We start from the raw sequence: 12,651 nt of genomic DNA on the forward strand, positions 1-12,651 counted from the left end.
AGGTAGTAGTGTAGAGCATCTACAGCTATCGGTCAGATGTTCTGGCTGGTGACTGACCATGCATCCCTAGGATGGCTACAGTCCATGAAAGACCACAACTCCTGAATCAGGTGGTGGTACTTGTCTCTGCACTTATACTGCTTTGAAGTATTACATAAAACCAGCAGAGATCATAAAAATGCAGACTTCTTTTCATGAGACCAGGGGAGGGACCTGTCATCACAATTCTTCCCAGCAACTCTGGAGCTGAGGGGGTGGGTGTGTGATAGGGTTTGCAGACTCTACCACACTAAACCAGAGCAAGACACGGAGCAGTACTTGGCCAGAGAGATCCCACCCCACAACAGCTGCAGGGCATGTCCTAGATGGCAGGACAGTTTAAAAAGGGCATTGGTAGCCCAGTGAGGGGAAAAGGAGTTACAGGCTGCACCAGGAAGGGAGGTGGATGCCTGGAACTGTGGGCAGAGTGACTGACGCCTTGGTAAGGCCATTCTGGGAGCAGCGATGCATAGCCCCCCACAACCCACTTTGAAGCTGAGAAGACAGGAGATGCCCCAAAGAATGGTACTTTGTCGACTAAAACTGTGACCACGCCCCAAATGGGGGCGGCCCAGCCTCCAGTGACCTGGGAGGGCAGGGGGGAGTGTAAATTGGGGTGTACCAATGAGTGGTTTGGAAAGTGTAACACTCCTTTAGGGCTCTGGGTCAGGACCTGGTGGAATGGGTGGGCCTGTGTCCCCATCCTGTAATCCCTCTCCCCTCTGTTGTGACAGAACCCCAACGAGGGAAGAGGGGACACACAGGTGAGTCTGAGGCCTGCCTGTACAACCCAGACAGGCCCCTTCCAGCGCAACCAGACTATAAAGAACTGTTAAGCCACTGCCTGACCACTAGACCAGCTGGCTATCGAACTGACCTGCTACAGAGCATTTGAGACCTGGTGCGATGATCTGAGCCCTCATTTGAGCTCTATCCATATGTGGGGAAATTTTTTTGCCAGAATGTGTCAAGTTCAAGAAAAGCTGTTTTTCCCCCTGGCGCTATAGCTCAGGAATGCCTTGGTCAAATGGCTCCACATTTTGGATCACTGACCACACCCCAGACCCCCATGAGGCACACCAAATTTCAAGGCACTCTGACTAACCACAGAGATTTTAGCGCACTTAGAACATTTGAGCTTTAAAGAAAGCTTGTTTTAAGCTTAACAGAATAATTCTCAAACGTGCTTTTCAGGAACCGTATCGCTAAATACTTTGCATGCATTATTTTGTCCCCCATGCAGCCTAATGAAAAACTGTTTCTAAGTAAAAGTTTATTTTTCTCAGTTGAAAGAGCAAGGTTCAACAACTGAATTCCATGAGCCTTACACCTATTTTCACTACTACATAAAAACAAATTGATTTTAGTGATAAACTTAATATTAAGAGAGTTTTGAAAGTTACATATGTTCTTCAATGGAATCAAGGCACATTCCATTATTTATTTAGTATGAACAGTTTTATTATAAAGAAATGGGCATACCCCTGTTCTGTATATTTTTGTAATACTTGGGGGTTAATCTTTTAGTGTTTATGAGACTAACAGTACTCACAGCAGCCTGTGTGGGTAGAAGCTGTTCTCATTTGCTCAGGCAGGATTGCCAATGCACCTCATTCCTGACCAGCATTCCCTGATACATAATCTTTAGACTTCTGATTAAAAAAAAAAAATACAGCAATTTTTTTTACACAGTTCATAATTTTTAAAGGAGACTAGGCAGAGACCCAACAAATGTATGCTACTTGTGACCTAGAGTCATATTTAAAGCCTAATGTCCAGCTTTGTCTAGTTTTTAAACCATTTTTCCCCACATATCTTTTGATCTTAAAAAGTCTCTTCCAAAAAATACAAACCAAAACCCTCTGTTACAGTAATCATTAGTTGTGTAAGGCCTATCTGCGATGCCTTGTTTGTTACATACAATTAATACAGCATGTAAGTAAATGTAATTCAAATCCAATAATTGGATAGGGCACCAGAGTGGGAGGCACGAGATCTAGGTTCTAATCCCAGTTTTGTCATTGACTTGCTGTGCTCTGGGCAAATTGCTTCATCTCTCTGTATGTCAGTTTCCCAATCTACAAAATGGCGATAATAATCTTTACTCACCTTTGTAAAGCTTGTTGAGATCTACGGGTGACAATAATATGTATGTGCTAATTATTACTGCTGTTAATAATATAAATACACTATTCTTTGGCAAGTCATAAAAAGACATATGGAGAAAACTTATTAGACAAATATTTCCATCAGCTCATAACAACAACGTGAATGGTGTTTATTTCAGAGTGGTGGAAGGTATATTTTCTCATCCTTTTAAAAACAAAATGTATACAAAAATAGATTACAATAAGTCCCCAGTGAAGCAATTCATTGCATTTATTACTATTTTACAAGATAGTGTGCTTCTCCTGGCAGGATATTGATTGAGCTACCTAAGATGTCATTTACAGCAGGCTATTTATCTGATGATGTTTCTATCACACTGAAATTCCTATCTCTAAGCCCTTTTTCTTCTCCAAGTAGAAAAATTATTTTGCAGACAAAACTGGCAGTTTCTCAGTGTTTTAAGGAAAGGGATTTGACATTTCTTTTCTTTAATGTAAAATTATTATTTTTTTAGCATTTGATTGCCTATGTTAACACTAGAGAGAGATCTAACTAATTCTATATAGTATATTACCTGAAAAAATACATTGAAAACATTAAGGTTGCAAAGTCAAGCATTCAAAAATTAGGATTGCCTAAGGTTGCCCATGCAACCTTAATTCGGTCTCCTTGTGCATATGCATAATGATACAGTCTTTAATAACATGTTCACAAATGTTTTTTCCACAGGACCCCTGCCTCATTCAATACAGGATGGACAGTGCTCACTTAGTTAGCAGCTCTTCAATATTTTATCTTCATTGCTCAATGTGTAGCCCCATATCTTATTTACTGCGCACTATTCAAACTCTGCTCTGAGATGTAATTATTCATTTCCTCATGGGTTTTTTTTATGGTGCTCATCATTATAGTATCTGAGAGCTTTACAAACACTGATTAATTAATCTTCACATCATCCCTGTGAGACTGGGCGGGGGGGGAGTATATCCCCATTTTACAGTTGCGGAATAGAGGCATATCCCCATTTTACAGTTGCGGAATAGGTTAAAAAGTGTCCTTTAATGTTGAGTGCAAAATTTGAGGCTTAGGACCTGATTTTTCAGAGTACTTACCATTAAAGAGCACTTTATATGTTCAAGACACAGCTCCCAATGACTTCAAGTGCAGCTGTGAGTGCTGAGAACTTCTGCAAACGCTAGGGTCTCAAGTTGGACACCTAGAAAAGTAGGAACACACAACTAGTGAAAAGTTTGGTTTGGGACAGGAACTCTGTTGCAGAGGCAGGTATAGAATTCAGTTCTCCAGGGCAATATTAATCTTCCTTAACCCTGAGACCATTCTTTCTCTTCCTGCAATCCTTTGCTTTGTTCACCACACACCTTACAACTTCTGCAAAAATTTGAGCAAGGGGTCCTAAAGACAACAGCCTCCTTCACTACATAACCTTGATTCATCCTCAACATACAGACCATTTTCTGCACTGAATGTGGCAGGGGCCCTATGGAAAAAACAGTATGTGATTGTGCAATTTAAAACTGTATCATAATGCATATACTTAAGGAGACTGAATTAAAGTTGCAAGGCAGCCACTAGGATATACACTTTGACAGTGGGTTTACAGATATTTTTTGACAGCGAAGGAACGGTGAAACTCAGAAGTCTTGCTCACCATTCCAGGTTCTGGAAGGGAGAGTGCTCTCATGGGCACAGACACTTCTGCCCCATCCCTCCAGCCTGTGCCAGTCCATTCCCCTGCCCCATACTTACTCATTGTCCCAGTCTCTGCCCTCCTTGGCTCTTCATTCCATTTCCAGTCTCCTCACCCAGCCAGTCCTAGTCTCCCTGCCCTTCCCTCCCATGTTTCTCAGCCGGTCTCAGTCATCCCAGACACAATGGCTCCTACTCCTCTCACTCTCTCCTGTTTCCATCCCTATGCTCTCATGCCCAGTCTCCTTGCCTTACAAGTCCCAGTCTCTCCCGCCGCCAGCTCGCAGTTCCACTCCGACTCCCCCACAGGCTCCTGGTCCCAAGCTACTCAGTCTACTTCCACGAGCCCACATCCAGCTCATTTCTGCTGCATTTGAGTCAACCAGCTTCCTCCTCCATGCTGCCTGGGAGCTGGTATGAGGAGCACTGAGAATACAGGAAAGGCAGACAGCCTCCCTACTCCCAGTTCCTGTGCCTAGGGCCACAGTGGCCCTCAGCATCCAGAAGAAGCAATTGCAGGGAAAGTCCTGCTCAAACTCGGCGTCCCTGGGATGGAGTATGCTCAGTACAGATGGAATATTTGGACAATTTAGCTGCTAAATTCCAACAAGTCTCTACTGAACATGTGTGAATTGAGACTTTTCAAAGGCTCATAACTCGGCCAAATTTATGGGTAGTTTTTCACAAAAATGGCAAAAGGCACATCCCTGACACAAGGGCAATCCCCCTGCCAGTTTCAAATTTCAGCTCCAAAGCATGGAGTTGCTAGAGCTTCTCAGCAAAACAGCTGTAAACAATTCTTAAATGCAAGCAAAACCATGTATTTTTTTTCCTAATTTTGTTCTCAAAAATAGCAGAGCCATATCTGCTGAAACGTTGCCAAAAAATTCAGCCGGAGGCAGACAACTGGCATGGAAACTTGCAGCCTAAATGGTATGTGTTTGGCAAAGTTATAAGCAACTAAAGAGAGAATCCTATAATGAGAAATGTCGGACAACCTTAACCATAGATGGCACCACGAGCTCCACCTCTAATTAATACCTCCTGTTACAGGACTGTCTGTTGCTCAGGATGAGGGTAGCCAGTGCAACAATGCTGTGGCTACATACCACAAAGTAGCCAGTCTGCACAACATTAAGGGGCCCCATTCAAGTCCAAGGCCTTTGATGATGTGAAACAAACCATAGAATAAGTGTTCAAAACCAAAGCAGCATACCTAATGCAGCACAGAAACAAAAATAAAAAGTCTAACAGCTAAAGGAAATAAAACACATCAATAACATTTTCCTTTCCACAAAAAGAAAAGGAGTACTTGTGGCACCTTAGAGACTAACAAATTTGAGCATAAGCTCACTTCCTTTCCACAATCCTGCATATGGACAGCCAAGCCAAAGCGAGCAAGCATAGGGAAGACAGAAATAGGAACCTCACTTGTAAATGATTCCTTCCTTTTGTCTGGCTTGCTAGTCCAAATGAACCTTGTTGCAGAGCTGAAAGTAAGCCGGTACGCCCTGGTACGGCGTACCGGTAAGAGCCGGTGCACCCTACCAGGACCGGCTTTCCCAGAGGGCAATTTAAAGCCCTGGGGTAGCGGCGGCAGGGCTGCGATGGGGATTTAAAGGGCCCCGGAGCTCCAGCCGCCGCTACTGCCCCGGGGCCCTTTAAATCCCCGATGGAGTCCAGCCACCGCTACCCCAGGGCTCAGGCAGCAGGGCTCAGGCGGGGATTTAAAGGGCTCAGGGCTCTGGCAGCTGCTACCACAGTGGAGCCCCAGGCCCTTTAAAGCTCTGCCAGAGCCCAGAGCAGCGGTGGCAGCCGGGAGCCCCCAGGGCTCCTCAGTGATTTAAAGGGCCCGGGGCGCCGCTGCGGTAGCGGCAGCTGGAGCCCTGGGCCCTTTAAATCACCCCCAAGCCCCGGGGCTCCCAGCCGCCTCTGCAGCTGGTAGCTCAGGGGTGATTTAAAGGGCCCTGGGCTCCCAGCCGCCTCTACAGCTGGAGCCCTGGCCCTTTAAATCAAGATGTAAAAGGCCTGGGGATTTAAGGTCCTGCCTCTTCCAGCTGAGGCCACGCCTCTTCCGGTTGAGGCCACACCCCCTGCTCAGGACTCCGGTGTACTGGTAAGTCCTCTAACTTACTTTCACCCCTGCCTTGTTGTGACCATAAAACAGCCTCCTGTCACCTTGGCAAGTGGTTGCTAGATATATCCTTATATGATTGCCAGCACTCACTCTCAAACACATCTTCCAGTGCCTGCTGTTGGTTGGGTGGCCACACAACAATCTCTCCTTCACAGGAGGACCATGCAGTTGTCCATGCTATGTGTGACACAAAGAACATGACTGCTATATGCACATTTCTCTTCCCCCAAACCATGTCCCCCCCTTTTTCACAGTGCTGACACTGACAGCTGACTTCTCTCAACATCAGCCTTATATCTGTCTTTGAACTATATGTGTAAATTAATGTTCCACCCCAGTGCGTTTATTCAATAAATTTGAATGTAATACAGTGTCACAAAGTTCTAAAAAATTCTAGAGGCTTTGAAAGTCTGTGTAATATATTTTTGCACTTAGCAGGACTATAAAAAATACATTCGTTAATAATTATTTTATTTTTCCCAGTAGTAATTGGGGGAAGCACATAAACAATTAAGTATTTTTATGGAAATTCAAACCAAAAGATTCAACTTCTTAGGGTTTCTCCTGCCCTCACTCCCCTCCCCCCCGGCTCCTTTTTAAAGCAGAAAAATATTTTTTGGCACTCATTTATGTTTTCAACATTGTCCTGACAACTGTTCTTAAAAAGCACACTGAAAGGGATGCTTTTAATTACAAACACTAATAAAATATGGTAACACTATTTTTCTGTGCTAGGGAACTGCTAAGTAATAGGAATTTGCATGACAACGTTCTATTATGCTGGCACATGCAAAACTTAGGAACAATCATTCTTTCTAGTTTGACAACACTTAAAAGAGAAACACTGCTTCTGCCTTCCTCTAGGCTAGGATACTTTAGGTCTCACACAAGATGAACACTATCATTCAGCCGTGTCAATTGGAAAACAGGTATTTAATGTTGGGTTCTCTTAAATAGAGACATTTGGGTAGCAGCTTTAGTATGTGAACAAAAGGTCACTGGGGCCTTGACTACAGGCTTCAGATATATTTCACTTGAGATGCCTCTACCAGGAAGTTGCCATAGCATTTTGAATCCTCATTTTTATATCTAAATGTCTATTAGCCTCTCAAATAATTTACAAAAGTCCCGAATCCCATACCCATATATCTGATTGAAAATAACACCTAACTTGGGTGCCTAAGGATAGGCTTGTAAACCATTAACTAGTAGTGACCTAATTTTCAGATGCTGAACACCAGCAGCTCCCATTGACTCCAAAAAATGGTGGGGGCTCAGCTTCAACAGAGAATCAGGCCACATTTGTTTAAGTACCTAAATATGGATTTAAGTGTCTAATTTTAGGCATTCAAGTTTCAAAATGCCATTTCACTCTATACTTACCTTAAAACATGATAAAAGGAAATTTCCCTATGTTCATTTCATGTAAGATATTCCATATTACACTGCACTGTACCTTCAATCTAGATTTCACAGTAAAATATAAATAAAATATTACCACTTTAGTGCTAAGCATAGAATGAGTGGTCAGGAGGGTTAAGTTCTAGTGTCAGCTCTTCTGTAAACTTGCTTTGTGAATGCCGGTAAACCACTTACTCTCTCTGTTCCACGGTTTCTGAATCTGCAAAATGATTGTTACAAGGCTTAATTAATATTTGCAATGTTTATTAAGTGCTCTGAGATCCTCTCATTCAGGTTACACAGACCTACAAATTACTACCAAGGTTACTTTGATTGTAAGCTTTTTGGAGCAGAGATTACCTTTCTGTTCTGTGTTTACATAGCACTTAGCACAACGGGGCTGGGCCCATGACTGAGGTGTTTAGGCACTATCACAATACAAATAATAATAATAATTCAGAAATATTTCAAACAACGTACATTACCAACATTCACTTAATCAGGAAGGCTCTCTGACTAGCCCTGGTGGATTAGATATTCTAAAAGAATCCTTTGAATTAAAATGATTACAAAAGTTATAGATGAATACTTTTGTACCAGATATAATGCCAAACAGGGTAAAATTCCTCACACAGCTCAACTAGTGAACTTTTCAGACCTGGCCTGCAGCATCCTACAACATTAGGGCCAAATTTTGGCCTGGATGGAAGTTTTGGGCTTCCCTTGAACACAGATGGACACCTACACCAAAAGTGTGTGGTAATTTCAAGAAGAGAGCAGAGATGAACTCCTTTTCACTTGTGACCCAATTCTGAAGTTGAACTTAGGTCTCCATTTTTAAAAGTCAATGTACTAAACTTCCCATCCTTAGTCACAGCAGCTGTTCTCAATTATAAATTTAGATAATGCACTTCCATCTTCCTCAGCTGTTTATCTGCTGCTCCTTCTTTAAAGTGTACTTCTACTGTGGAAAGTAACTATATAAAAAGAGCACCTTGTAACTCGATAGACATGATTCCTTGTCTGTATTTGGAGTCATATTGGCTTATTTTACTGACTAAAATGCTGACTATTATGAGTACTGCACAGCTAATACAGCTATGGGAAACGGAACTAGATAATCTTCTGCCTCATCCACTGTCAGTCGAATTGTTAGGTAAATTGCAACTGCAGAACCTCTATTGCTGATGACATGTAAACAAGAAAAATCCCAGTTTGATTTCAAGATTCCAGGTTGAGTTGGCAGGACTACCTTTAGGGAAAAAAAACTTTACTTGTCGTCATTTGAGTAGATTTGATCTGGAAGTCATTAAGACAGAGTTCAACAATGCCATTTGTACAAAATCACTTTTCAGAGTCGAACACCACATTTGAAAGTGTCTGTCAGTTCTCTGTGTTCAACAACACATGGACACCCTCCCTGAAGTTCTGCAGATGTTGTTGCTTTGGTGTTCTTTTGTGCAATGTACAGTCTGGGGCATAAGAGCAGCTTTCCCTTACATGGATACATTATCTGGGAGATTAAAGTGCTTGGCTGCTCACTGACAGCTGAGAGTGCTCCATTCAACTGAAATGAAGGTAAATTTCGTTTTATTTTGATTTCATATTCTCTATGTTCTGAATCCAGCATTGCCTGAGGTACCCGCCTGCCAGAAGCGCCACTAGTGTTTTAGTAAGATAGCGTAAAATTATTGAAATAAGAGATGGAAAAGACCTATAAAATCATCCTGGCCACTGCCTGGCAATGCAGATTATTCCTTATAGCGTATTTTTCAGCCTTTGTCCAGTCTAGTTTTAAAGGACTCAAGTGATGGCATTTCCTCCACTTCCCTTGGGTGATTATTCTAGTTTAGCAGCTCTCAATGGAAAGTCATTTTTCCTGATACTCTGTTTAAATTTTCTTTAGTTCATGTTTATACAGTAGAACCTCAGAGGTACGAACACCTCGGGGATGGAGTTTGTTCGTAACTCTGAAATGTTCCGTAACTCTGAACAAAACGTTATGATTGTTCTGTCAAAAGTTTACAACTGACCATTGACTTTGCTTTGAAAGTTTACTATGCAGAAGAAAAATGCTGTTTTTAACCATCTTAATTAAAATGAAACAAGCACAGAAAGTTTCCTTACCTTGTCAATTTTTTTTAATCTTTCCCCTTTTTTTTAGTAGTTTACATTTCATACAGTATTGTACTGTATTTACTCTTGTGTGTGTGTGTGTGTGTGTGTGTGTGTGTGTGTGTGTGTGTGTGTGTGTGGTGTCTCTTCTGTTGCCTGATTGTGTACTTCTGGTTCCAGATGAGGTATGTGGTTGACCCGTCAGTTAGTAACTCTGGTGTTCATAAAAAGAAGTTTATTTGTTAGTCTCTAAGGTGCCACAAGTCCTCCTTTTCTTTTTGCGGATACAGACTAACATGGCTGCTACTCTGGTGTTCATGACTCTGAGGTTTTACTATATTGTGTTGGTTGCTGATTTAAATCCTGCCACAGACATATGGCTCACAAATTAACACTTCTTGCAATAAAAGAAGAATTATATAGTCTCAGAGTGAAGAGATGGACAAAATACTGTGTCGTAATTCAGAGGTTTAGATTTGTTACCATACAGTGCATGTAACAGATGTCCCTGGAGCAGCTTACTTTTCTGCTCTGTCTAGTTTGGGTTGCACCATAATTGACTTGGGCGGGTATGCAATGTTTTATGCTTCTCAGCTGCAGACACCAAACCTTGGGGCAGGGAGCTAGGAAACATAATACATATCTTGCTATCCGGTGTTGTGTAAAACTGGATTGACAGAACAAACAGTTTTAATGTCTGACTTTCAGAAAGGGTGGAAGAAGAGACTTACTGTAACAAATTGATAGCTATGACATTAGCAATAAAAGTTTCTGTTTTTTTAGGACCAAATGGCTTGGAGGTTTTCTTAAAGAGATAATGGATATCTTTCATTTGAGAAATGAAAAATAAATCTATTTATCTGCTTTAAATTGTAACAGTCACAATCCTGTATTTCCCATTTTCTATTTTGTACAGTATTTGGAGGCAGGTAGTTACTGCACTGAGATGTCATATGCTTGTTACAATTCCCCACACAAAAAACATGTGGCTATGAATTTGGCCCCACATATCTCTTACCAATTTAAAATTTGTATTACTGTAGTATCTAGGCTCTACATTAAGAAATTAACATACATATGAATCCTAATAGTTAATAATAAAACAAATATTTTTCACTGATAATACTTATAACCAACTGCAAAAAGTTGGGCAATGTATTGTCAGCATGCAACTAGCATGCCAGCTTCTATCATCACTGTGTAATACCACAGAGAAGGTGGATAGCTGATGGTCGTATATAAGGAGCATTTGCAGTCTTAGGTAAAGCCTGCCTCTGCAGCTATGTAGTAAAGGGAATTCATATTTATTCCTGGATTAACTCTGCTGAAGTCCATGGTACCCCAGGAATTAATTTGGGCAAATGAGAGACTATGTAAAGCAGGTTACCCAGTTAACAATCGATGATGACAATAATATCACCCAAATACATGAAAAGGGCTCAGAGAAATGAATTAATTTCCTATCTGTTAAAAAAAAGTATTGTCTTTATTTTCCTACTATAATCATAAATATGCAAGTCAAACTCCACCTATTATTGGAGTTAATGAATGGGTTAATGCAAGGTGATATGGTGTGGTTTTGTTGTGGATAAAGCATGTAGAGTGTCAGAACCTGTTGTTGTTGTGATCAGACCTGCAGAGAACTCGATGTCTGTCCTGTTGAGAAAGGCCTATGACAAATCTGCTACTAATATGTTATTACTCTGTTAAATTCATTATATTTTCTGATATCAAGTTATATGCTTACTGTCAGCCTGGATTCACAGCAGTCATGCACTGCCACATCATGTAGGAGTAGGAGACTTGAGTTTGGGAACATTTTCAGGACTCCTGCTCTCAAAATTTGAAATATAGGAGAGCTAACAACATTGCTGCTCCTCGAGCTAAGTGAAATTCAGAATTTCCATCCTGTGGGAAATTCCAATATTTCAACATTCGTTTTTGTCCAAAATTGGGAGTTGATTCAACATTAAACTGCATTACTGTAATGTGGTGCATTACCTCTTGAGAGTTGTAGTTTGGGAGTCTGATGCCCACATTCTCACCTGTGGGCAGAGCCCCCTGGCCCTACTATACCTCCCATGATGCATCTGTAGCCACGAGACTCCCATGATGCACTGTGCAGGTTGATCAGAGGGGTGTTGGCATTGCATCTAGGAAGACGCAGTTCTCCAGGGAGCCCAGTCTGTAGGAAAGAATGGAGGCCAGAATTATAACTCCCATGGGGGAATGTGACATCACAGGGAAATATAGTTTAATGTTGAACTGACTTGAAACTACACGTTTCAGGTCAGTTCAACAAAATGAAATATTCCAGTTCAGGTCAAACCACCCCAAAATTAAATACTTAATTTAGATTTTCCCAACATCAAAATCAAATCTTTTTGGCAAAATTTAAGTTTTCCTGTGGATTTTGCAGAAACAATTGGAAAGTCATTCTGACAAACATTCTTGACCTGCTCTAGCTCCTACAACTACACTTGCAGGAAAAATCCATGGGAGAATATTGGTAATTGCGATCTTGATGAAGGCTGTAGGGTGTGTCTCCACTAGCTCTTTTTGGGAAATCTCCACTGGTGACAGTGCAAATGAAAGGGAGCACAAAAAGGGGCCAGGAGTCCTCCTTTCTAGGCACTGAACAAATGGTGCCCAGGAGTACCATCTACTGCCATCAGTAGAGAGATAAGAGGTTAGAAGTGAAGGAAAAAAGCTGCTAGAAAAAGAAGGTAAACTCATAGGTGACTCCTCAAAAAATTACTATTGTTGAATATGCGGATCCAAGATCATTTTAAGTTTCCCTTTTCTGCAGCACATTGAGCGTTGCCCTGGTGCTGAGAAGTAAGAATTTTACTTAAACCTCATCAACAATCAGAAAAAGTGATCGTCCACTATTCAGGTGGATCCTTTCCTCAAAAAGACATATGCTACTATCCCCATGGCAATAAGTGGTCCAATTATCAGTGTAGTTTGTAATGGCCCTTAGTCCTGAGAAATCCAGAGGCATGCCCATGAGGAAATCAAATGTATGAGAAAGGAACCTTCCTATGGCTTAATGGCTTGATAACATTCTCTCTTACAAATTAAGATTTTCTAATCATTTGTGAGTGTTGCAGTGTAGCAGTCTTGATTCTCCTACTAGGAAC

At 41.5% G+C, this 12,651-nt stretch overlaps 1 long non-coding RNA gene across 1 annotated transcript in view; it reads right to left on the bottom strand.

Moving 5' to 3' along the window:
* LOC119565622 overlaps positions 1–12,651 on the bottom strand; it is a 65,900-nt gene that overhangs the window by 14,790 nt on the left and 38,459 nt on the right. The window contains exons 3-6 of the long non-coding RNA XR_006288134.1: positions 11,510–11,693; positions 7,491–7,613; positions 3,261–3,364; positions 1,592–1,691 (exon numbers count right to left, since the gene is read on the bottom strand). This is a non-coding gene — a long non-coding RNA (uncharacterized LOC119565622). The remainder of the gene's footprint in view (positions 1–1,591; positions 1,692–3,260; positions 3,365–7,490; positions 7,614–11,509; positions 11,694–12,651) is intronic.

Source organism: Chelonia mydas, chromosome 2, assembly GCF_015237465.2.
Source record: "Chelonia mydas isolate rCheMyd1 chromosome 2, rCheMyd1.pri.v2, whole genome shotgun sequence".
NCBI classification, from domain to species: Eukaryota; Metazoa; Chordata; order Testudines; family Cheloniidae; genus Chelonia; species Chelonia mydas.